The sequence below is a fragment of the Mauremys reevesii genome, linkage group 17, assembly GCF_016161935.1.
Source record: "Mauremys reevesii isolate NIE-2019 linkage group 17, ASM1616193v1, whole genome shotgun sequence".
NCBI lineage: Eukaryota > Metazoa > Chordata > Testudines > Geoemydidae > Mauremys > Mauremys reevesii.
The window spans coordinates 14383031-14403628 of NC_052639.1; the positions used below are offsets into that span (position 1 = coordinate 14383031).

The following is a 20598-nucleotide window of genomic DNA, read 5'->3' on the forward strand; positions in this document are numbered from 1 at the left end:
TTCCTGCAGTCTCCCCCGCCCATTGGAATTCTTGGTTGAGATCCCAATGCCTGATGGGGCAAAAACAGTGTCACGGGTGATTCTGGGTAAATGTCGTCACTCAATCCTCCCTCCGTGAAAGCAACGGCAGACAATCATTTTGTGCCCTTTTCCCTGGATTGCCTGGGCAGACGCCATAGCACGGCAACCATGGAGCCCATTCAGTCTTTTTTCACTGTCACCATATGTCTACTGGATGGTGCTGACAGACGCTTAAAGAAGAGAATGACCTGGGAGTCATTCCCATTTTTGCCCAGGCACCCCCGGCTGATCGCACCGAGGCTAGCCAGGAGCACTCATGGGACAGCGATGACGGATACCAGTCCTACTGTACCGTCTGCCGTCCGCCAGGGAAGGGAAGAGGATGGTGCTGTGTAGCGCTGCAGCACCGTGTCTCACAGCAGCATCCAGTAGACATACGGTGACAGTGAAAAAGGTGAGAAACAATTTTTATCCTCGGCTTTCACGGGGCGGGAATGACACATACCGGAACCACCCACAACAATGTTTTTGACCTTTCAGGCTTTGGGAACTCAGCCAAGAATGTAAATGGTTTTCGGACAGTGCGGGAACTGTGGGATAGCTACAGTCATCAGTCGCCCCTCCCTCTGTGAGTATCCATTTCATTCTTTGGCTTTCTGGTACACTTGTCTCAGCTCCTTAAGTTTCAGCACTGTGTTGAGTCCCTACTGTAGCCTCTGTCCATCATAGCCTTGGAGATTTTTGCAAATGTTTTGGCATTTTGTCTTTTGGAACGGAGTTCTGATAGAACGGATTCATCTCCCCATGCAGAGATCAGCTTCAGTATCTCCCGCATGGTCCATGCTGGAGCTCTTTTTGGATTCTGGGACTGCATGGTCACCTGTGCTGATCAGCGCTCCACGCTGGGCAAACAGGAAATTAAATTCAAAAGTTCACGGGACTTTTCCTGTCTACTTGGCCAGTGTATCCGAGTTCAGATTGCTGTCCAGAGCGGTCACAATGGTGCACTGTGGGATAGCGCCTGGAGGCCAATACCGTCGAATTGCGGCCACACGAACCCTAATCCAACATGGCAATATCGATTTCAATGCTACACCCCTCGTCGGGGAGGAGTACAGATATCGGTATTAAGAGCCCTTTATATTGATATAAAGGGCTTCGTTGTGTGGACGGGTGCAGGGTTAATGTGATTTAATGCTGTTAAATTCGATATAAACTCGTAGTGTTGACCAGGCCAGAGAGAGCAGCAGGTTTCCCCTATTGTTTCCCGCTCTTGTTTTCTTGACTAGTTTCTCCTCTGCACCAACTTGCTCTTTTGCTTTGGGAGCCTGGTTAGCTCAGTTGGCAGAACATCAGACTTTTAATCTGAGGGTCCAGGGTTCAAGTCCCTGGTCAGGTGATAAACTACTCCCCAAGATCTTACACTGTCTTGCTGGAGTCCTCTTGGAGGTTACTTTTTCTCTGCAGGATTTTTCCTTTCCTCAGAAGGGCCTTTTTGTGTTGTTGGGTTTGAAGGGGCAACTTCCTGACAGCCCCTCTGTCCTTGCAGCCTGAAGGAATAAAGGCCTCTGGGCATAGAGCATGTTCCTCCCCTGCACACACACACACACACGAACACACAGAATATCCCTAAGGAATTAGAATCACCTGCTGCCTTCCCCTGTCCTGCTGGATCCCCAAATGAAGATGCTCTTCAGCCTAAACCCACGTCCCCTCTTTTCCCAGTGCCCCTCAGACCCAACCCTCAGTCCCTCCTATGCTCACTGCTCCTCACTCCCAACCAGAGCCTGCTCCTCTTCACCCTTCTCCTCAATCCCAGTTTAAACAGCCACACTGGGCTGGACCAAAGGCCCACCTAGCTCTGTGTTTTGTCCTCTGTCAGTAGCCAATACCAGGTGTCCTAAAAGTTAACCAACAAGGCACCACTGGGAGTTGAACCCAGGATCTGCTGTTTACAAGACAGGTGCTTTAGCCAGCTAAGCCATGGTGCCTGCCTGTGGCTAAAACACACTGTCTGCCCACACCTGACTCTCTGCCATCCCCACTGGGGCCTGACAAGCTTTGCTTGTGTTTGAATTCTGCAAAGCAGAGGAGCAGGTGACGTTTTCCTTGCAAGCTCTGTGTGTGTGTGTGAATCTTTGGCCAGGTCTGCACTGCAAAGTTATTTCAGCATCATTATATTGCTCAGGTGTGTGAAAAACACACAACGCTCCCTCGGTTGGCAGCTTTTGGCTGGTGCACACACTGCAATGCCACGTCTGGCGACAAAATTGCCCTGTTTTGGTGACAAAATAAAACCACCTTGACGAGAGGCCTAGAGCTTTGTGCAGCAAACTTAAAGTGACAAATTTTCAGTGTAAATGCTGCTGGTCATTATATCACTATAATGGCCTCCACCAGTATCCCATAATGCCCGCCGTGAACTCGCCTGCCCTGCATTCCTGCTACAGAGGCTGGGCCCCTCCCCTTTCAGAGCCCTCCCATTTTTAAAAGTCCTGGGGTGTTGTTCTCCCCCTGTTCAGGCACCCCTTGGGCCCTGCACTTCACACAGCTCTCCTGATTTCAGCTGTTAGTGAGGAGCATCACTTCTAGCGCAGACTGGGCATTTTCTTGCATGACAGACACTGTCCCAAATCAGGACTAAAATTTGGGACTAGATTCATAGACTTAAGTTCAGAAGGGACCATTATCTCACCCATCCACTCCTGTAACAAAACCTAACCTATGTCTGAGTTACTGAAGTCCTCAAATCGTGGCTTAAAGACCTCAAGGTGCAGGGAATCCTCCAGCAAGTGACCTGAGCCCCACGCTGCAGAGGAAGGCGAATGTCCGAGAACAATTCTAGGGGCAGGTGAATGCAGAGCAATGACACTGGAGGTGCCCAGACCTCCAATGGGGGCAGCGTGGAAATTAATAATGGGAAGATCATTTGCGAAATTAGTCGTCACTGACAAGCTTTGTCTCTGTTCCTGTTTCACACTGTGGTGTTAGTTAGAGGAATCAGTACAGATTTGTACTATATTAATTAAACACTTAATTTTATTTACCCAAGCCAAAAACTTAGTGTCACTTATTTTTTCTCTGTCCTATCAAGAATGAATTGAATTTCGTGACTTTCTGGAAAGTGCAGCGAGATGAAATGTGGGGAATTCAGTCTGTGTGTTTGTGAGCTGATGTTTTCCTCTCACAGGTCAGTGCCTGCATTGAAATACCAAGAGGGATCTAAGGGCTGGTGTACGCTGGGCACTGAACTGACAGAGTGACGTCTCTCAGGGTGTGAACCCCCCAACCCAACCCAACCCAACCCATAGAGTTAAGGTGACCTAAGCCCTGGTTAGATAGTGGTAAAGAAAAGGAAGAATTGTTCTGTCAATGCAGCTATTACAGGGATGGGAAAACCCCTCCAATCACTGTTTACTCCAAAGTGCTATAGCAATGCCACAGCAGCATTTTAGGTGTCCACAGAGTGAAAGTAGATCTGGCTCCAGTTTGCACTGTGGATGCTCAGGCACTAAGATTAGAGTGATAATAACAACAGCACAGTGCTTGTGTAGTTGGCAGGATTTGAACCTGTGCGGGGTGACGCCAATAGATTTCTAGTCCATCGCCTTAACCACTCGGCCACAACTACTTGACATACAATTATTCCACTACATGATGATTCTGTTCTCACTGAATTGTCACTTCAAATTGCTCAGACCAGCTTCCCAGCACGCTCATGACTGCGCATCAGTGTAAGTGTGCCCTTGGGTGAACAGTGAGAATTCCTGCCCATTTCCCTTCCAGCTGGAGCAGGATGAGAGTGTGTTTGTGTGAACGACATTGCTGTAGATTGTTGTTCATTCCCCACTCTGACAATTCAGACAGTCCCTTTCCTAGTCAAATCTCCAGCACATTGTTCCAGGGGCAGGATTTCTCTGGGGCACTGAAATATTTCAGGGGGCTGGTGCGTGAACTCAGCCTTGCATTCCACCCTTGATGTTACATGGACTAACAGCAGCAGCAGAAAGAAAGAGCTGAGCCAATAGCTTCCTGCCAGGGATGCAGGTGCCACAACCCCTCTGTCTGACCATTGCCATTGCAGGAGAGAAGGGTTCACTGGAATCGAATGCCCTGGTTCAGACCAGAGACACAGGAAGATTTCACTGTTCATGGATCTGTGCAAAGGAAATTGTGTCTCTGTGAAATTGAGGTGGGAAATGAAAAGTCCACGTGGTGGCCCAATGCTCTAGGGAATGTGGGTAAAGGACTCGGGCTGAGAAATGATTTAACAGGGGTTTGTTTCAATGTATTGCCCGGATTAAAATCGATGGCTAAAAGGCAGCCATGTTGTTAGCACTTGTACCGGTGTTGGGACATCCCAGTGGGTGTCAAGTCCATTGCCTTCACCAGGGGCAGTCAATTATTTTATCAAGGTACAAATTTCTTGGCCAAGGTATAGTCAAGGTCTAGACGCCAGAGAAAATAATGCACTGCTGATAAGAAGAAGTACATAAAAAGATTTTGCAGCCACCATGGGCATAACAATGATGTGCCATGTTTCACTCTCCTTTCCCTTTGGTGCCACCTCCTTTCCCTTTGGCCTTGTAGTTGACCAAGGGCAAAGCTAAACATCTCCTCAGATACCAGGGAGTGTTTATGTCCATTCCTGCGAGCTACACAGGGGTTTGATGTTGCTGCTTTCAATCCTCTGGCTCTGCCGGGATAAGGAACAATTCAAGCTGTCACTGAACTGAAGGAGGAAGATCAGTTTTTGACAGGAGAGGGACACCTCCTCTTCAAGGAGTTTGGCTGGCAGTCCTGGTCCCCAGGTCTCACCCGTGGGGCTCCAGCAGTTTTGGGACCGGGTCACTCCCTTGGCCCCACCTGCTGCCCCCAGGCGCTCCCCCCCAGGAGCCCCAGCAGTGCAGCGGAGCTGAGCAGCATCTGCCTGCTCACTCCAATGGCTGCCGGCCCCTCTGCATGGCAGGGCAGGGTGGGTCTGTGCCTCCGTGCTTCCCCACCCGAGCCCCTGCAGCCAATGGGATGCTGCGGGGTGATGCCTGGGGCAGCAGAACGTGGAGGCCCCCAGCCCACCCCACCTTGGACACCCCGGTAAGCACCGCACCCCTTACTCCCTCCCAGAGCCTGCACCACCCTCCCCTCCCCATACCCCTCCTCCTCCCCGCAAACTCCCTCCCAGAGCCTGCACCTCTCCACACACACCTGCCCCCAACTCCCTCTCCCTCCACACACACCCTCATGCCCACCCTAATCTCCCTCCCAGAGCCTGCACCCCCACCCCTCCTCCTGTTCCCCCTACTCCCTGCCCCAGCCCAGAGCCTGCACCCAGCACCCAAACTCCCAGAGCCCTACAAGGAATTTTTGTACTCAAGGCCAGGGCCGGCTCCAGGCTCTTTGGCTGCGGGTCCTTGAGTCCCTGTCGGAGGGAAGGACCTGCCACTGAATTGCCACCGCCGCTTCATTCATCCTTCGGTGGCAATTCGGCAGCGGGTCCCTGAGTCCCTCTCGGAGAGAAGGACCTACTGACGAACTGCCACCGAAGAAGTGGCAGTGGTAGAGCTGCCGCCGAAGCGCCGCTGATCGTGGTAGAGCTGCGCCCCTCCACTTTCTGCAGCTGAGGCAAGTGCCTCACTCGCCTCGCCCATGTTACGGCGCTGCAAACTCCCTCCCAGAGCCTGCCCCCCAGAACCCCTCCCGCACCCAAACTCCCTCCCAGAGCCTGCCCCCAGAACCCCTCCCCACCCAAACTCCCTCCCAGCACCAGCCCCCAGAACCCCTCCCCCACCCAAACTCCCTCCCAGCGCCTGCCCCCCAGAACCCCTCCCCCACCCAAACTCCCTCCCAGAGCCTTAGGCAGGTGAGGGGCAGAGTTTTGGGGGGCGGGTTCTGGGCGGTGTGAGTGACATTATTGGCCCACTGGGAGGACTGGCACTGGCCCTAAGGTAAATTGAGGTTGAGACCCATGTGTAAAGACCCATGTGTAAATTCACTGGAACTTTTCAAACTCTCCACAGCTTTGCCAATTTTCACCAGGAATTTTTCTCCATTAACAAATTCTCACTTGTTCCCTACCAGTTGGTGACCATTGCACCAGGGGCATGTCAGTCTCAGGGTCCTGATTTCCCATTGACCCTTCCCCCTTCTATTGGGACTGGAAACTAGCCAACCAAAAACCCCACTAAGTTTTAGTAAAGGGCCAACAGTCCCTTACACAAGCCAGCCCTGTGAGAGTCACCAATGTGCAGAGAAGGCAGTATGAGCTGGTCCCATGGTGTAACGGGCAGCACTCAGGACTCTGAATCCTGCAATCTGAGTTCAAATCTCAGTGGGACCTTGTGTTAGCTGGTGGTAAAGATCTGGTGCTCAAAGTGCTTTCCTGTCTCCAGCTATGTAAGAGTGAATCATTTCCCTCCTGCTGGGTGACTCCTCCCTACTGGAGTCAGGTCTTTGGTGGGGGTCTAGAAGTGGCTCTGGGGGTTGGGATTCTCACTGCTTGACCTGATGCCCACAAGTTTGGTGCTTGTGGCCACACTTTTCCTCTTGCCCACATGGCACTTGAAGAAAGCAGGGCCAGGCTTGGTAGGCAGGAGGGAGGAAGAGCAGGGCCGCCCAGAGGATTCCGGGGGCCTGGGGTCTTCGGCGGCGGGGGGCCCTTCCGTTCCGGGACCCGCTGCCAAAGTGCCCTGAAGACCTGCGGTGGGGGCCCCCCCGCTGCCGAATTACCGCCGAAGGGGGACCCGCCGCCGAAGCGCAGTCCGGTCTTCAGCGGAAATTCGGCGGCAGGGGAGGTCCCCGCCGCGGGTCTTCGGGGCACTTCGGCGGCGGGTCCCGGAAGGGAAGGGCCCCCCGCCGCCGAATTACCGCCGAAGACCGAGCTGAACTTCGGCGGCGGGTCCGGCTCCGTCTTCGGCGGTAATTCGCCAGCGGGGGGTCCTTCTGCCCCGGAGCGGAAGGACCCCCCCGCCGGCGAAGACCGGGAGCGAAGAAGCTCCTGCGCCCGGCCCCGCAAGAGTTTTCCAGGCCCCCCGGAGCGAGTGAGGGACCCCGCTCCAGGGGCCCCGAAAAACTCTCGTGGGGGCCCCTGTGGGGCTCAGGGCCTGGGGCAAATTGCCCCTCTTGCCCCCCCCTCTGGGCGGCCCTGAGGAAGAGTCCCAGGCTGGAGCCCAGCACACCTCTCCTCCTCTGGGCATCTAGAGCAGAGGCGGCTGGTGCTGACAGCTCTGAGGGAAGGCTTATAAGCCACAGAGCGACTGAGGTCAGGGCCAGAGGAGGGGAGGACCATGCCTATGCATGGACAGCAGATGGCCATGAAGACACCCGGCCAGCCTGCTTCCTGGCCTGGCAAACACCCACTGAAGTCGTGCTTAATCCACTTGCTGATCAGGGGGAAAACCTGTCAAAATCTGTGTGAGGAGAACCCGCTTGGGTCGGAAGGGAGCGAGGAAAAAGAGTGAAAAAAATAACCAGCAAGAGAGAGAGCAAGCGAAAAGAATGTGAAAGGCAGAGAAAGAAATAAACGGAGAGAAAAAATATTAGAAAAAGAAGGAAAGAAAGCAAGAGCGTGAAAGGTAGAGGGGAAAAAAGAAAGCAAGGACATACAAGCTAGAGAAGGAAAGGAATGAAAAAGAGCAAATGAACCACAAGTGCTAGCTGAAGCTGGAATGAGAGAGTCAGAGAAAGGACAGACTGACCCGTTAAGCAAGGTTGCACCCAGATTCTCCATGTTGGGGGAACAGGCCCCCCATTTCCATCCTGGCCCTGCTTGGCGGGACCATCCATAGGTGCCTATTGGCACCCCCATGCTCTGTGGAGGGGGCAAGCCCCAAAATACCCTCCCCTCGGGACACGGGCTCTCCCCAATCATGACTCCCTTCCTGCACGCTCCTGGGAATGGGGGGGGAAGGTGGGGGGAAGGCGTGTGCTGAGCAGCACCGTGGGTGTCTCTCTCTGGGGCGAAGGAAGAGGATATTTTTTGTACCAGAAGGAAAGAGCAGGGGGCGGGGGCGTTTGTGGAGCCGGGGCGCACACCAGAGAGAGGAACTGAACACAGCCCAGTGTGAGCCCAGTGCCAGTTGGAGCCCAGACGCCTGCATCTGGAGGACCATCTCCAGAACCTACCTTGATGGTGCTGTCCATCACTGCTCCCACGTGAAGCTTCCCACCTAGACCTCTCTGGACGAGGTGAGGTGGTGCATTGGCAAAGGGGGCTGTTTGAGCGGGGCTCTGTGTGTGTGTGTTTGTGTATATAATTTTGGGAAGTGAAGTCACAAACTGCTGGGCTGGTTTCCTGTTGGTGTGAGGTTTTTTTTGGTCATCTTCTTGTTTTAGGGCTAGAGCTGGGTGGCTTTCTGCGTTGCCGTTGACAAAGGCAGCGGTACAAGGGGCTCAGGGTGGAGAATCGGGGGGGGGGGAAGGGTTCACAGGGGGTCACAGGGATAAGAATCACATTTAGCCCTTGCATGGCAATGGTGGTGCACTCACGCACTGCCACGCCTTTTAGTATCACGACTACTTATCTGTACAACAGCAGCACCTACAGAGACCGGGGCAGAATCAAGGCCCCTGTTGTGCCGGGGGCTGCACAGACACAGAGACAGTCCCTGCCCCAGCTGAGATCAGGCCCCGTTGGGCCAGGCGCTGCCCAGACACAGCGAGAGACAGGCCATGCCCCAGAGAGTTTACAGGCTCCACACCCAAAAAGTGGGAGGAGAAACAGAGGCCCAGTGTCACACAGTAGCACTGAGAGTAGAACCCAGGAGTCCTGGCTCCTCCTGCTCTAACCACTAGACCCCACTCTGCTCCCAGAGTTGGAGACAGAACCCAGGAGTCCTGGCTCCCCAAAAGGGCAGGAGTGGAGTCTAGTGGTTAGAGGAAAGGAAGATGGGTGTCAGGACTCCTAGGGTCCAGTCCCAGCACTGGGGTTAGAGTAGAGTCTCGTACCTTAGCACAGGTGAGGCTGGGAGCCAGGACTCCTGGGTTCTTCCCGTCCCCAGCACCGTCTTGCACAGCAGGAGGGGGCTGGGCAGGAAGTGGTGATGGGGTGAAAACTACCAAGAAATGCAAATCCTGGAAGGAGCCTGTGCCAGGAACTGGGTGGTGCCATGGTTCCATCCCCATCTCTACCCCCCCCACCCCTTGTCTGGCAATGGATCGTGCCCCCTGTGCCCCCAATCCACCCCTGCAAGCCCTGGGGGGCAGGGAATAGCCATGGTGCTGGGCCCCCCATCCAATTGAAGTATTCAGTGTCACACTGACCCAAGGTGTGTGCATAGAATGGGGATTGTGCGTGTGTGTATTGATTGATTGATTGATTTCTGCATGGGGTTTTGTGTGTGGGGAGGGGGTGTTTGTGGCTGTGCAAGTCTGTGTGTTCATGTGGCTGGATTTGTGCATGTGTTTGCATCTGTTAGCAGTTGTGTTGATGTTGGCTGGATTTGTGCGGATGTTTGTGTATATTAGCAATTCTGTGCGTGTGTGTGTCTGGATTCATGCATGTGTTTGTGTATGTTTGCAATTGTGTGTGTGTGCATGCTCTGCTGCCCTCTGCCGGCGCAACAACCGTTTCTCTGTATGTCACAGCCCCCATACCATTCACCCTGGTGGTGATTTCCATCTTACAAGGGCTGGCTGGCCTGACCCTTCTCCCCTCTGCGGAGTGTGGTGGGGCTGCAGCTCACCCCCTGTGGGGCAGGAGTGCCAAGATGTGGGGCACCGGGCTCCGATGCACCTGGAGAGCAGCTCACATGAGGTGGGGCAGGGCACGTGGTGTCCGTTCTGTGTTGCCTGGTGCTGGGCCGTTGCACAATCCCCAGCCGCACAGTGCATCCCGAGAGGGGGCAGGGGGCCAAGCAGATGATCCAGCACGAGAGGGGTGAGGATGTGTGGTTGAGGGGAGGAAAAGCCTTGGGCTGCACTGGGGGAATGCAGAGCAGGGGTGACACCCCAAAAACCTGCAGCAAAGGGATGGACAGGTGGGGTGGGTGGATAGAAGAGGCAGCGAGACTAAAATCTAAAAGGGGAGTGTGAGGTCTGGTGGTCAGAGCGGGGGGGGGGGGTTTGGTGGTCAGAATTCCTGGGTTCTATCTCCAGCCCTGGGAGCAGAGTGGGGTCCAGTGGTTAGAGTGTGTGTCGGGGGTAGCCAGGACTCCTGGGTTCTCTCCCTGGCTCTGACTCTCTCTTGTGCAATCCCTCGGCAGTTACCCAAGTCACCAGCGTGTGTGAGTGGGGGGCTGGGGCCGAGTTGCGACATGGTGTCACGGAGTGTGGGGGAGTCAGGGTCCTGCACCCCCAGCTTCCTGCGATCACAGTGACTCTCAGCCAGCCAGTAAAGCAGAAGGTTTATTTAGACGACAGGAACACAGTCCAACACAGGTCTTGCAGGCACAGATAACAGGATCCCCCCTGTTAGGTCCATCTTGGGGCCCCAGGAGCCCTATAGCCCCCATTGGGGATCAGAGCCCTGTCTGTGCTTCCTTCTTTCCCAGCCAGCTCCAGTCTGCCCAACCCCCTCCAGCCCCTCCTCTCTGCTCAGCTTCTTTCCTGGGCCAGGAGGTCACCTGACCCCTTTGTCTCCAACACCTTCAATTGCACCTTTGCAGGGGAGGGGCCCAGGCCATCAGTTGCTAGGAGACAGAGTGTCAAGCATTCTTGCACTGGCCTTTGCTTTGCTAGATACTTAAGAACTGCACTGGGGACACTGAAGCTTCACAGACCCCAGTAAGACCAGTCCCACTTCCTCACACATGGCCCAGAGTCTCATACTGCCCCTTTGTTACCCAGCCCGGGGCAGGGTGGGGGATGGCCTGGGAGACCTGCTAAGAAAGGCGCTTCTGGTGGGTTTGTGTGTGGGTCACGCTGCCCCGGCTGGATAGACCCCTATGGTCAGAACCAGTCTCAGCCAGGGTCAGGCCCTGGAAGCCCAGCCCTCTGTCGCCACGGCTATGTCTATTGGTCTCCTGGAAAGGTCCATTCTCATTGGTAGCTGTCCAGTGGCAGTGAGTTCCACAGGCCTTGGCACATGCTGTATGGGGCAGGAGGTCCTTGTGTTGGGAGCAGTGGAGTGAACTGTGTGCGGTTGTGTCTCTGAGCACAATTGTGAATATTCCAGTGTGTGTGTGATTGTGAGCATGGCTGGGGGTGTGATTGTTTCTCTCTTTGGGGATGGAGCTAGCATGCCCTCTGGGTGTGTTGTGTGTGAGTGTTCTTGGGACTGTGTGAGTCCCTTTAGGCATCAATGTGTGTGTCACTTGCTGCAGGATACAAAATCCTGCAAAGCCAACACACACACACACAGCGGGCTCAGCCCCACCAGCAGGGACACACATGTCTCTCCTGGGCCAGCTTGGACAATTTCCCATCTCGACCCGGCACACTGCTGGTGCCCCCACATGGGGTGGGCAGCGACTGGGCGGGGGCAGATATGCTGGATACAGAAGGAAGCACTTTGAGAAAATCAGTCAAGGCCCTTAGCAGAGCTGAGACACAGACCCAGTGACCCCTGCACCACCCTGGGAGGGGAGTGGGTCGAGTGGTCAGAGCAGGGAGGGGCTGGGCACCAGGACCCTGGGTTCTATCCCTGGCTCTGGGAGTGGAGGGGGTCTAGAGCAGGAGGACTGGGAGACAGGACTCCTGGTTCCATAGGGGAGACTGTTTTTTCCTGGGCTCCCCTCCCTAGAGATCCCAGCCCCCTAGTGGAGAATGAGTGGGAACAGGGGAAGTTGCTCTCCCACTTCAGAAACATGATTCAACCCCCCCCCATGGGCTGTGACATCATGGACCCCCCCCCAGGCAGACAGTAGAAGCCCCACCCCATCAGAGAAGGTGGGGTCTAGTTGCACCCACAACAATCCCACTCATGGTTGCAAAGAAACCGCACAAACCACTGCTAGGACAGGATCTGCTGCTCCCACTGCTTTCTTTTTCACCATGAGCTGCTCCCCGCCAGGCACCACACTCCATTCACACACCTTTGGTCAATATGCAGCTCAGTGGCAAACACTGCCCCGAAGTGACTCCGGTGCAGGCACCCACAGCACGAACTCCCCACACCGGATTCTGTCCACACGGAGAGAATTCTCTCCACCGGTCTCCTTCCGTTCATCTCGCTGCTCTCCGTCCTGCCGCCAGACACTGCTCATCTGCATAGCCCCGCCCATGGACACCTGACACCTTCTGTCCTTTTAGTCTCCAGGGACTGAGTTGTCTGCAGGGAGTGAGCACGTCACAGCCGCCGGGCGGGGATTGTCCATGAGCCCCGCGCTGGGGGCGGGGCTTCAGGGAGAGACCCAGCCCCATAGACGGCCTGGGGCAGGGAGATATTGGGGGGAGGGATGGGGGGCGGGGGAAGGGAGAGACCCAACCCATAGACCTGTAGGGGCAGGAGATCTTGGGGTCAGGAGGGGAGAAGGGAGATTGGCAGAGACCCAGCCTGGGGTGCAGGAGGAAGGGGGTGGGGTGGAGGGAGACATGTCGGGTGGGGGTGGGGTGTGTGAAATGTTGGTCCAGGGAAACTGAGTCACTCCCAGGACATCGTGTGCAGGGGAGAGCACAGGGGCAGGGAGAGAGCCCCAGCCCCAGAGAGCCCCAGAGGGATATTGGGGGCAGGGGAGGAGATGGCAGAGGAGACACCCATCTCCATAGACCCCCAGAGGCAGGAAATGAGGGGAGAAGGGGGGAGGGAGGGATCCAGCCCTATAGACCTGTAGGGGCAGGGAGATATTGGGGGCAGGAGGGTTGGCAGAGACCCAGCCCGGGGTGCAGGGGCAATGGGGCGGTTTGGAAGGAACTGGGGAGGAGAAGAGACACATGGCAGGACAGGGAAACTGACTCACTCTGAATACATGCAGAGCAGGGCAGGGCGGAGGAAGATCAAGCTGGTCCCAGGGTAATTTCGGGGGGGTCTGATTCCCCACTCAGCCGGGGGGCTCCCCTCTGGGATGAGGAGCCCTGGGGTGGGGCGGGTACAGGGGCTCTGTGTGTGTGTGTGTGTGTGTCAGGCTGGGGGAGCTGCCTGGGCAGAGGGGCTGGAACCAGGGGCAGCTCCAGGCACCAGCACACCAAGCACGTGGTTGGGGCGGCAAGCTGCAGGGGGCGCTCTGCTGTTCGCTGCGAGGGCAGCAGGCACCCCAGCCCCTCCCCCACTCTACCCCCCTCGCCCCCCTCCTAGAGCTGGGGGAGAACCCAGGAGTCCTGGCTCCCAGCCCTGCCCCTCCCCCACTCTACCCCCACCCCCCTCCCAGAGCTGGGGGAGAACCCAGGAGTCCGGGCTCCCAGCCCTGCCCCTCCCCACTCAGCCCCCCTCCCGGAGCGGGGGGAGAACCCCGGAGTCCTGGCACCCAGCCCCGCCCCTCCCCCACTCTACCCCCCTTCCGGAGCTGGGGGAGAACCCAGGAGTCCTGGCTCCCAGCCCTGCCCCTCCCCCACTCTGCCCCCCTCCCAGAGCTGGGGGAGAACCCAGGAGTCCTGGCTCCCAGCCCTGCCCCTCCCCGAGCTGGGGGAGAACCCAGGAGTCCTGGCTCCCCCCCCTGCCCTCCCCACTCCACCCCCTCCCAGAGCTGGGGAGAACCCAGGAGTCCTGGCTCCCAGCCCTGCCCCTCCCCACTCTACCCCCTCCCAGAGCTGGGGAGAACCCAGGAGTCCTGGCTCCCAGCCCTGCCCCTCCCCACTCTACCCCTCCCAGAGCTGGGGAGAACCCAGGAGTCCTGGCTCCCAGCCCTGCCCCTCCCCACTCAGCCCCCTCCCAGAGCTGGGGAGAACCCAGGAGTCCGGGCGCCCAGCCCTGCCCCTCCCCCACTCTACCCCCCTCCCCGAGCTGGGGGAGAACCCAGGAGTCCTGGCTCCCAGCCCTGCCCCTCCCCCACTCTGCCCCCCTCCCAGAGCTGGGGGAGAACCCAGGAGTCCTGGCTCCCAGGCCTGCCCCTCCCCACTCTGCCCCCTCCCAGAGCTGGGGAGAACCCAGGAGTCCTGGCTCCCAGCCCTGCCCTCCCCACTCTACCCCCTCCCAGAGCTGGGGAGAACCCAGGAGTCCTGGCTCCCATATTTCCATATGGCTCCATCCAACAGCCCCGGGTGGGGAGACCGGAGGCCAAGGGAGACGCAGGCGGGGGCAGGGCCGGGCGAGACCCGGGACACGCGAGTTCGCGTCAGGAGCCGGAGGGGGCGGGGCTCTGGGGGCGGGGCTGAGGAGTTGTGAGGAGGTGTCAGGTTGACCCAGGGACCCGCCCTTCCCTGGGCTCGAGAGGACGGAGGTGCCCCGGGCAGGCTGGGAGTTGTAGTTCCTGGCTCGTCTCAGAGCGGAAGTGCGCCGGTTGCTCGGACAACGCGCCTCCCGGTGCACTCTGGGAAGCGTAGTTCTCTGTCTCTCTCACGCGCCTCTATTGCAGGAGGGGCCGTAACTCGTCCTTCGCCGCGCCCCGCTCCCTGATTGGCGGAGAGAGCGGGACAGAGACTCGGCGCGCGGGGAGGCCCGGTTCCTCGCCCGAGGCTCCCTTGGCGCTGCGGCCGTTGGGATCCGTGGGATCCGGGCGGGGGGGGGCTCGGGGCAGAGGCGGGAATTCGGTCCCCGGGGGCACTTCGGCGGCGGGTGCCGCTGCGGCGGTAACTCGCCAGCGGGGGGGGGGGGGTCCTTCCGCCCCGGAGCGGAGGAAGCTCCTGGGCCCGGCCCCGCAAGGGTTTTCCAGGCCCCCCGGGGAGAGTGAAGGACCCTGCTCCAGGGGCCCCAAAAACTCCAGTGGGGGCCCCTGTGGGGCCTGGGGCAAACTGCCCCTCCTGCCCCCCCCGGGCGGCCCTGCCCCACATACCCCCCAGTCACTCATCACACGCTGAGCTAGTTCTTCAGGGGCCCCACTGCCCATCCAGGAGCCCCGTGGGCCTGTGGCCGGGAAGTGGGGGAAGCTCCCCCTTGGGCTGGGCTGGGGGTGGGTGTGACTCTTTTCCTGCCTTGTGTGTGCTGGGCTCACCAAGGCTGTTTGCTCCCTCGGGGTGGGGGTGGTTTTGGCCACAGGTGACGTGGTTTGCAGCCCGGTGGATGCTGCGGGGTGTCTGGAATGGGGCGTGTGTTCCCATCGTGCCCCTTCCTCTGCCTGCAGAGCTGAGCACAGACAGGCCTGAGGGGCAGAGCAGGAGCTCTGGGAAGGAGAAGAGCAATATGAAGATGGAGTCTAAGACGAGGCCAGGTGACTTCTGTGGAGGGAGACGTGCTGGACAGCGCCAAGGATTGGGGAGACAACCAGGTGTGAGCCCAGGCTGCAGATTTCTAATTGTAGCTGTGATGGCAGAATGGGAGGAGGGTTGAAGCCGGAGCCCTGGGGTGTGGGAGTAGTGAGAAGAGGAGCCTCGCCACCGTTGCTTTTTCTTTTGTGTTGTGTTTCATACCAAGAGAAAATAAATCGCGGGGACGGAGTCCAGCCCTGAGGTGAGATGGAAAGTGAGCGAGAGCAGTGACTGCGTGAATCCTGTTGATGCCAGGCAAGACCTGCCCAGCTGGGATCAGAGTAGCTGTCTCTGTCGGTGAGATATGTATCTGGTTTGGGAAGGGCTCTGGTCACAGTCCTCCTGGCTCCAGGCAGGGACTTCCCGTTACCTGGGTGTGGGTTTCCAGACTAGCTGTGGCTTCAAGGGAGATGATGTTGCCATTTGCGAGGGCTGATCATCTCTGGCCAGGAGTGGTGTGTGCTCCCTAGCAGAAAGTTGGATCCATGAGGGTGACTCCCTGTTCTGAGTTTCTTTCTTCCTCTGAGGTTTCTCTATGTTGGCCAACTTACACTCAAACTCTCTCCCCTTTCATGGACACCTGTCATGTTCAGTTGCCTGCATCCTCTTCCTCTGCTCCCCCTCCCCCAGTCTCCTATGGGCTCAGCTGGATCCATCTGCCCCCGGGCAAGGTCTCTGCCATATTGGAAAGGATGTGTCCTGCCTGCCAGGATAAGGGGGTTGCTCTTCCAATCCTCTATCTTCGGGGAGACCTCATTGGTGTAACTGGGTCACAGCATGAGTGGCCAGTCATGTCTTTGGGGCTGTGGGGTCTGAGACTGAGAGGGGTGGGCTCGTGGTCATGGCTTTGGGCACAGGAGAAGTGGGGCTGGGATTAGAGATTCCCAGAACCCTCCTTATCACCCGCTAGCTCCATTACTGCATCACCCAAAAGCCTCACTCAGGGTCCACTATGCCTCCTTGTGCTGGGCACTGCAGGGACAATCAGAGGGACAGCAGGATGCATGAGGAAATAGATGAGTGTGTGAGGCAGATGGGTGAAGGGGGGTGTGTGGCATACATTGGGGACGGATGGGGGTTGAGAGTTGGACGGACAGCGGACAGATGGAGAGCTGCAGGGACGGATGGTGACGTCACAGGCTGGACTTGTGATGGGTTCAGCTCATGGCCGCTGGCCCTGTCATCTCCTGCCCCCATCTGCCCGTCTGACTCTGCCCCTGTCTCTCGCAGGCAGCACTCAGCAGAGTCTGGCCCTGTCGTTACACTGGTGCCTACATCCAGTGTACACCTGTGTGTTATGTGCTCCTGGAGAGCTCAGGCGGGACAAGCATGCGGCTCACGGCTGCTGAACCAGCTACTCCAAAACTGCCACAGATCTCCCTCCTTGGGCAGCAAGACCCTGGCTGGGGGGTTCCCTGTCCCTCCTCGCTGCCAACGCATCCTGCTCAGCACAGAGACCGAGGTCACCTGCCTCCGCCCAGCCTCTAGCTGGAGCTGCTCCAGCCCCGAATTGCTGGTATCCAGCCTGGCCGGAGTTGGTGCGATGTCCTAGCGGAGTCCGTTCTTTCTCCCCGGTAGATGACGAGGTTCCCACTGCAGTTAGTTGCTCTTTCTCTGCTTCCCATAGCCCTCCCCAGTGATAGTGACCCCTGCTGGCCAGGCACGAGAGTGTCCTGTAGGGGGCCTCCTTGTAGGAGCAGTGACTCCTGGTGGTGAGGGGCAGCAATGCCTGGCATGTATCCCCCCTAGCATTGCTGCAGCGCCCCCTGCTGGCCACTGAGGGCAGTTGCCTATGTGACCCCACCATTGCCATTGTGCCTGTGAGCGCTGGTGGGTAGGTGAGGCAGCGCCCTGTATGTATATGAGCCATTGGGGCAGTGCCCTCTGCATAGCCCACTCTCATCTCGGTGACTCGTGTTGTCCCAGTGGGGCAGTCCCCTGTGTATTTAGTCCCCCCAACCCCTGCCTTGGGCCAGTGACCACTGGTAGCCAGAGGAATCAGTGCCTGAGGTGTGTTTTTCACCTCCCCCAAGGTGGCAGGGTGCCTGGGTCGCCGTGTCAGGCAGTGCCCTCAGTATCTTCCAACCCCTTTGTGGCAGTGAGCCCTGCTCCTGGTGTGTGTCACTCCCACTAGGGATGTGCACTGGTGGCCAAGTATGGCAGTGCCCTGTGTGTAGCCCCCTCTCTCCCTGCCCCTGCCCCCCAGGGTGACCAGATAGAAAGTGTGAAGAATCGGGATGGGGTGGAGGGTAATAGGCACCTACATAAGAAAAAGCCCCAAATATTGGGACTGTCCCTATAAAATTGGGACATCTGGTCACCCTATCCCTTCTACCCCTGAGCCAGGTATGGCAGGCACTGATCCCTGGCATCTCTGTGGGGCAATACCCTCTGTATATCCCCAATTGGGGCAGTGACCCTGTTGGTCAGGTGGGGCAGTGCCCTGTGTGTTTGTCCCCTATTTAGGTAGTGACCCCTGGTGGCTAAGCTGAGGCAGTGGCCTTTGATTTCCTCTTCTCTCCCCAGCCCCTCTCTCTGGGGTAGGGCCCCAGTTGGGGCACTACCCGATGTGTATCTCTACTAATTGGAGCAGTGACCTCCTGTGGTGCCCTGGTGTGGCAGTGCCCTATTGATATCTCCTCCTCTCTCCCCACACCATTGTGGTAGTGGCCACTTCAGTCAGTGGCCTGTTTATCATCCCCCCTGCCCCAAACCACCACCATTGCAGCAGTGGCCCCTGGTGGCCATGTGCGGCAGTGCCCTGCATGTATCCCCCACAACCATTGCTGCAGTGACCCCAGGTGCCCAGTTTGAGTAGTAGCCTGTGTGTACCTCATCTCTTGGGGCAGTAACGTGTGGGGCCACGTAGGGCAGTGGCCTGTATGTACCATCTCCTCTGGAGCAGTGACCACTGGTGTCTTGGTGCTAAGATGCAGCCACCTCTGGGGTACATGGTGGGGCTGTTTACAGGACAGTGGGGACAGGCCCCCCCGTTCCAGGAAGCAGGGGAATGTCTGGTGTTCAGGGCAGAGCGTTCCACCTTCTATTGAACTGTGATGCTCTGAGCACCTTTCCCTGCATGAAGAAGACCCTGTGTGGCTCCAAAGCTGGTCCAGTAACAGGTATCACCTCACCTGCCTTGTCTCCCTGGTATTCTGGCCAGTGTCCAACTTCCCTTCGCTGTTGGTCCTCAAACCTCCTCCAAGCAACCCCCCCCCCAGTCTCTTAAGATGCCAAACCTCCCCTGGAGCCCAACCCGGGGGGGGAGGCACCCCACCTGAAAACCCTATGGCACCATGGGAGTGGTAGTATCCACTGCCTCCATCTCCCACCAGCCAGGACAGGCCCCACAGCACCATGGGAGTGGTCGTGTCTCCTGCTTCCATTTCCTGACAGCCGCTGACAGGCAGGGCCCAGACTTCCCGTTTCTGGTGCGAGTCCGAAGCAGATGCTGCCATGAGGCGATGCTGGGAAGGGTGGTGCTGGTGTCAGGAGAAAGCAGGAGGAGTAGGTGGGGTCTGTGCTACTGTCCCCTAATCCCTGCTCCCCTCTGGCACCCAACCCTGAAGCTCTGCACCCCTAACCCTGTGCCCTCCAGTTCCCCTAACCCCTGCCTCCTCCCGCACCCGTAATCCCTGCACTGTGCCCCCTTTTCCCTAACCCTGCACCCTCCTGTGCCCACTTGGGGAAACTGACCTGGATGCACAGAGTAGCTGGCATTGCTGCTCGCTCCCCGCCGCCCTGAACACTGCTCCTCCGCACATCGCTAGGGGCTGTGAGAGGGGGCACGGAGGAACATTGGGGGAGCAGTATCCGCTCATCACCGCTATCTCCCCTTCTCTTCCTCCTCCCCCATGCTCCTGTGCCGGGAGGGAGCAGGGAGAAATCTGGGCACCACCCCAAGCAGCACTCCCCTGCCAGCCGGGAGCAGTTTCTGACTTTACACCAGCAGCACACACCTCTCTGCTACCGTACAGCACCGCCCTTGACCATGGTACCCCTGGGCAATTCCCTGGTGGCACCCACCCCAAAGGCTGGCCCTGGCTATGGGCTTCAGAGGGAGTGAGCAGACCAGGCGGCCATGGAGAGGTCCAGCCCCTGTTCTCCTCTCCGAGCTGCTAGCAATCAGAGGCCAGGGGCATGCTTCCATGCTGATGACAGGTACTGCTCGATAACGATGCCACCAACCGAAGATTGATTTTCCTGTCTAGTGGTTCAGGTTCTGTAGTGTCTGCATCAGAGTGTTGCTCTTTGAGGACTTCTGACAACGTTTCACACCTCGTCCCTCTTGGATTTTGGAAGGCTCTTCAGATTCTTAAACTTTGGCTCGAGCGCTGTAGCTGTCTCTAGAAATCTCACGTTATACCTTCTTTGCGTTTTGTCAAATTTGCAGTGAAAGTGTTCTTAAAGTGAACAACATGTGCTGGGGCATCACCCAAGACTGCCATAAAATGAAATATATGGCAGAATGCGGATAGAACCATGGAGCAGGAGACATACAGTTCTTCATCAAGGTCTTCAGTCACAAATTAACACGTTATTTTTTAACGAGCATTATCAGCATGGAAGCATGTCCTCTGGAATGGTGGTTGAAGTATGAAGGCATATGGATGTTAGCATATCTGGCACGTTAATACCTTGCAACGCTGGCTACAAAAGTGCCATGAGAGAGCCTGTTCTCACTTTTAGGTGACGTATATAAGACACGGGCAGCATTATCTCCAGTAAATGTAAACAAACTTGTTTGTCTCAGCGATTGGCTGAACCCGAAGTAGGACTGACTGGACTCTAAAGTTTTACATTGTTTTCTTTTGAGTGCACTTATGCAACAAAAAAAAATCTACATATGCAAGTTGCACTTTAATGATAAAGAGATTGCACTATAGTACTTTATATTTTACAGTGTAAATATTTGTAATAAAACTATATATAGTCAGCACTGTACACTTTGTATTCTGTGTTGTAATTGTGTCAGCAACCTGCCCAGTTGCCTCGCTGCCAGGGGATGCAGACATTTCTGTAAGGCACATAAAGGGGCTATTTGGTGTTGAAGCAAATGCGAGGAATGTGCATTTATGAGAGGGAATTTCCATCTCTTCAGTAGCTGTCCATCAGGGCCCCAGTGGCCTAATGGATAAGGCATTGGCTTCTGAAGCCAGAGATTGTGGGTTCAAGTCCCATCTGGGGTGAAAATCTACTTTCTTCCTGTATATTGCAAGGAAACCTTGGCCTTTATATTAAACAAGGAAGCTGGGAGATGTTTGAGCACAAAGTCCTGGATCTTGGGAACAATCACCAAGGGATATTAGAAGGCTCAGTCTGGTGACCTAATGGATGCAACCACACCTCCCCATCCCAGGGTAG

At 56.9% G+C, this 20598-nt stretch overlaps 4 non-coding genes across 4 annotated transcripts; 2 read left to right on the top strand and 2 right to left on the bottom strand.

The window, feature by feature from the left end:
* Nucleotides 1–1938: 1938 nt before the first annotated feature.
* Nucleotides 1939–2012, bottom strand: TRNAT-UGU. The gene has a single exon. It is a non-coding gene; the product is annotated as a tRNA-Thr (tRNA).
* A 1558-nt stretch (nt 2013–3570) lies between these two features.
* On the bottom strand, nt 3571–3652 carry TRNAS-AGA. Its single transcript has one exon. It is a non-coding gene; the product is annotated as a tRNA-Ser (tRNA).
* Nucleotides 3653–6286: 2634 nt separating this feature from the next.
* Nucleotides 6287–6358, top strand: TRNAQ-CUG. The gene has a single exon. It is a non-coding gene; the product is annotated as a tRNA-Gln (tRNA).
* A 13992-nt stretch (nt 6359–20350) lies between these two features.
* On the top strand, nt 20351–20423 carry TRNAQ-CUG. The gene has a single exon. It is a non-coding gene; the product is annotated as a tRNA-Gln (tRNA).
* Nucleotides 20424–20598: the final 175 nt, after the last annotated feature.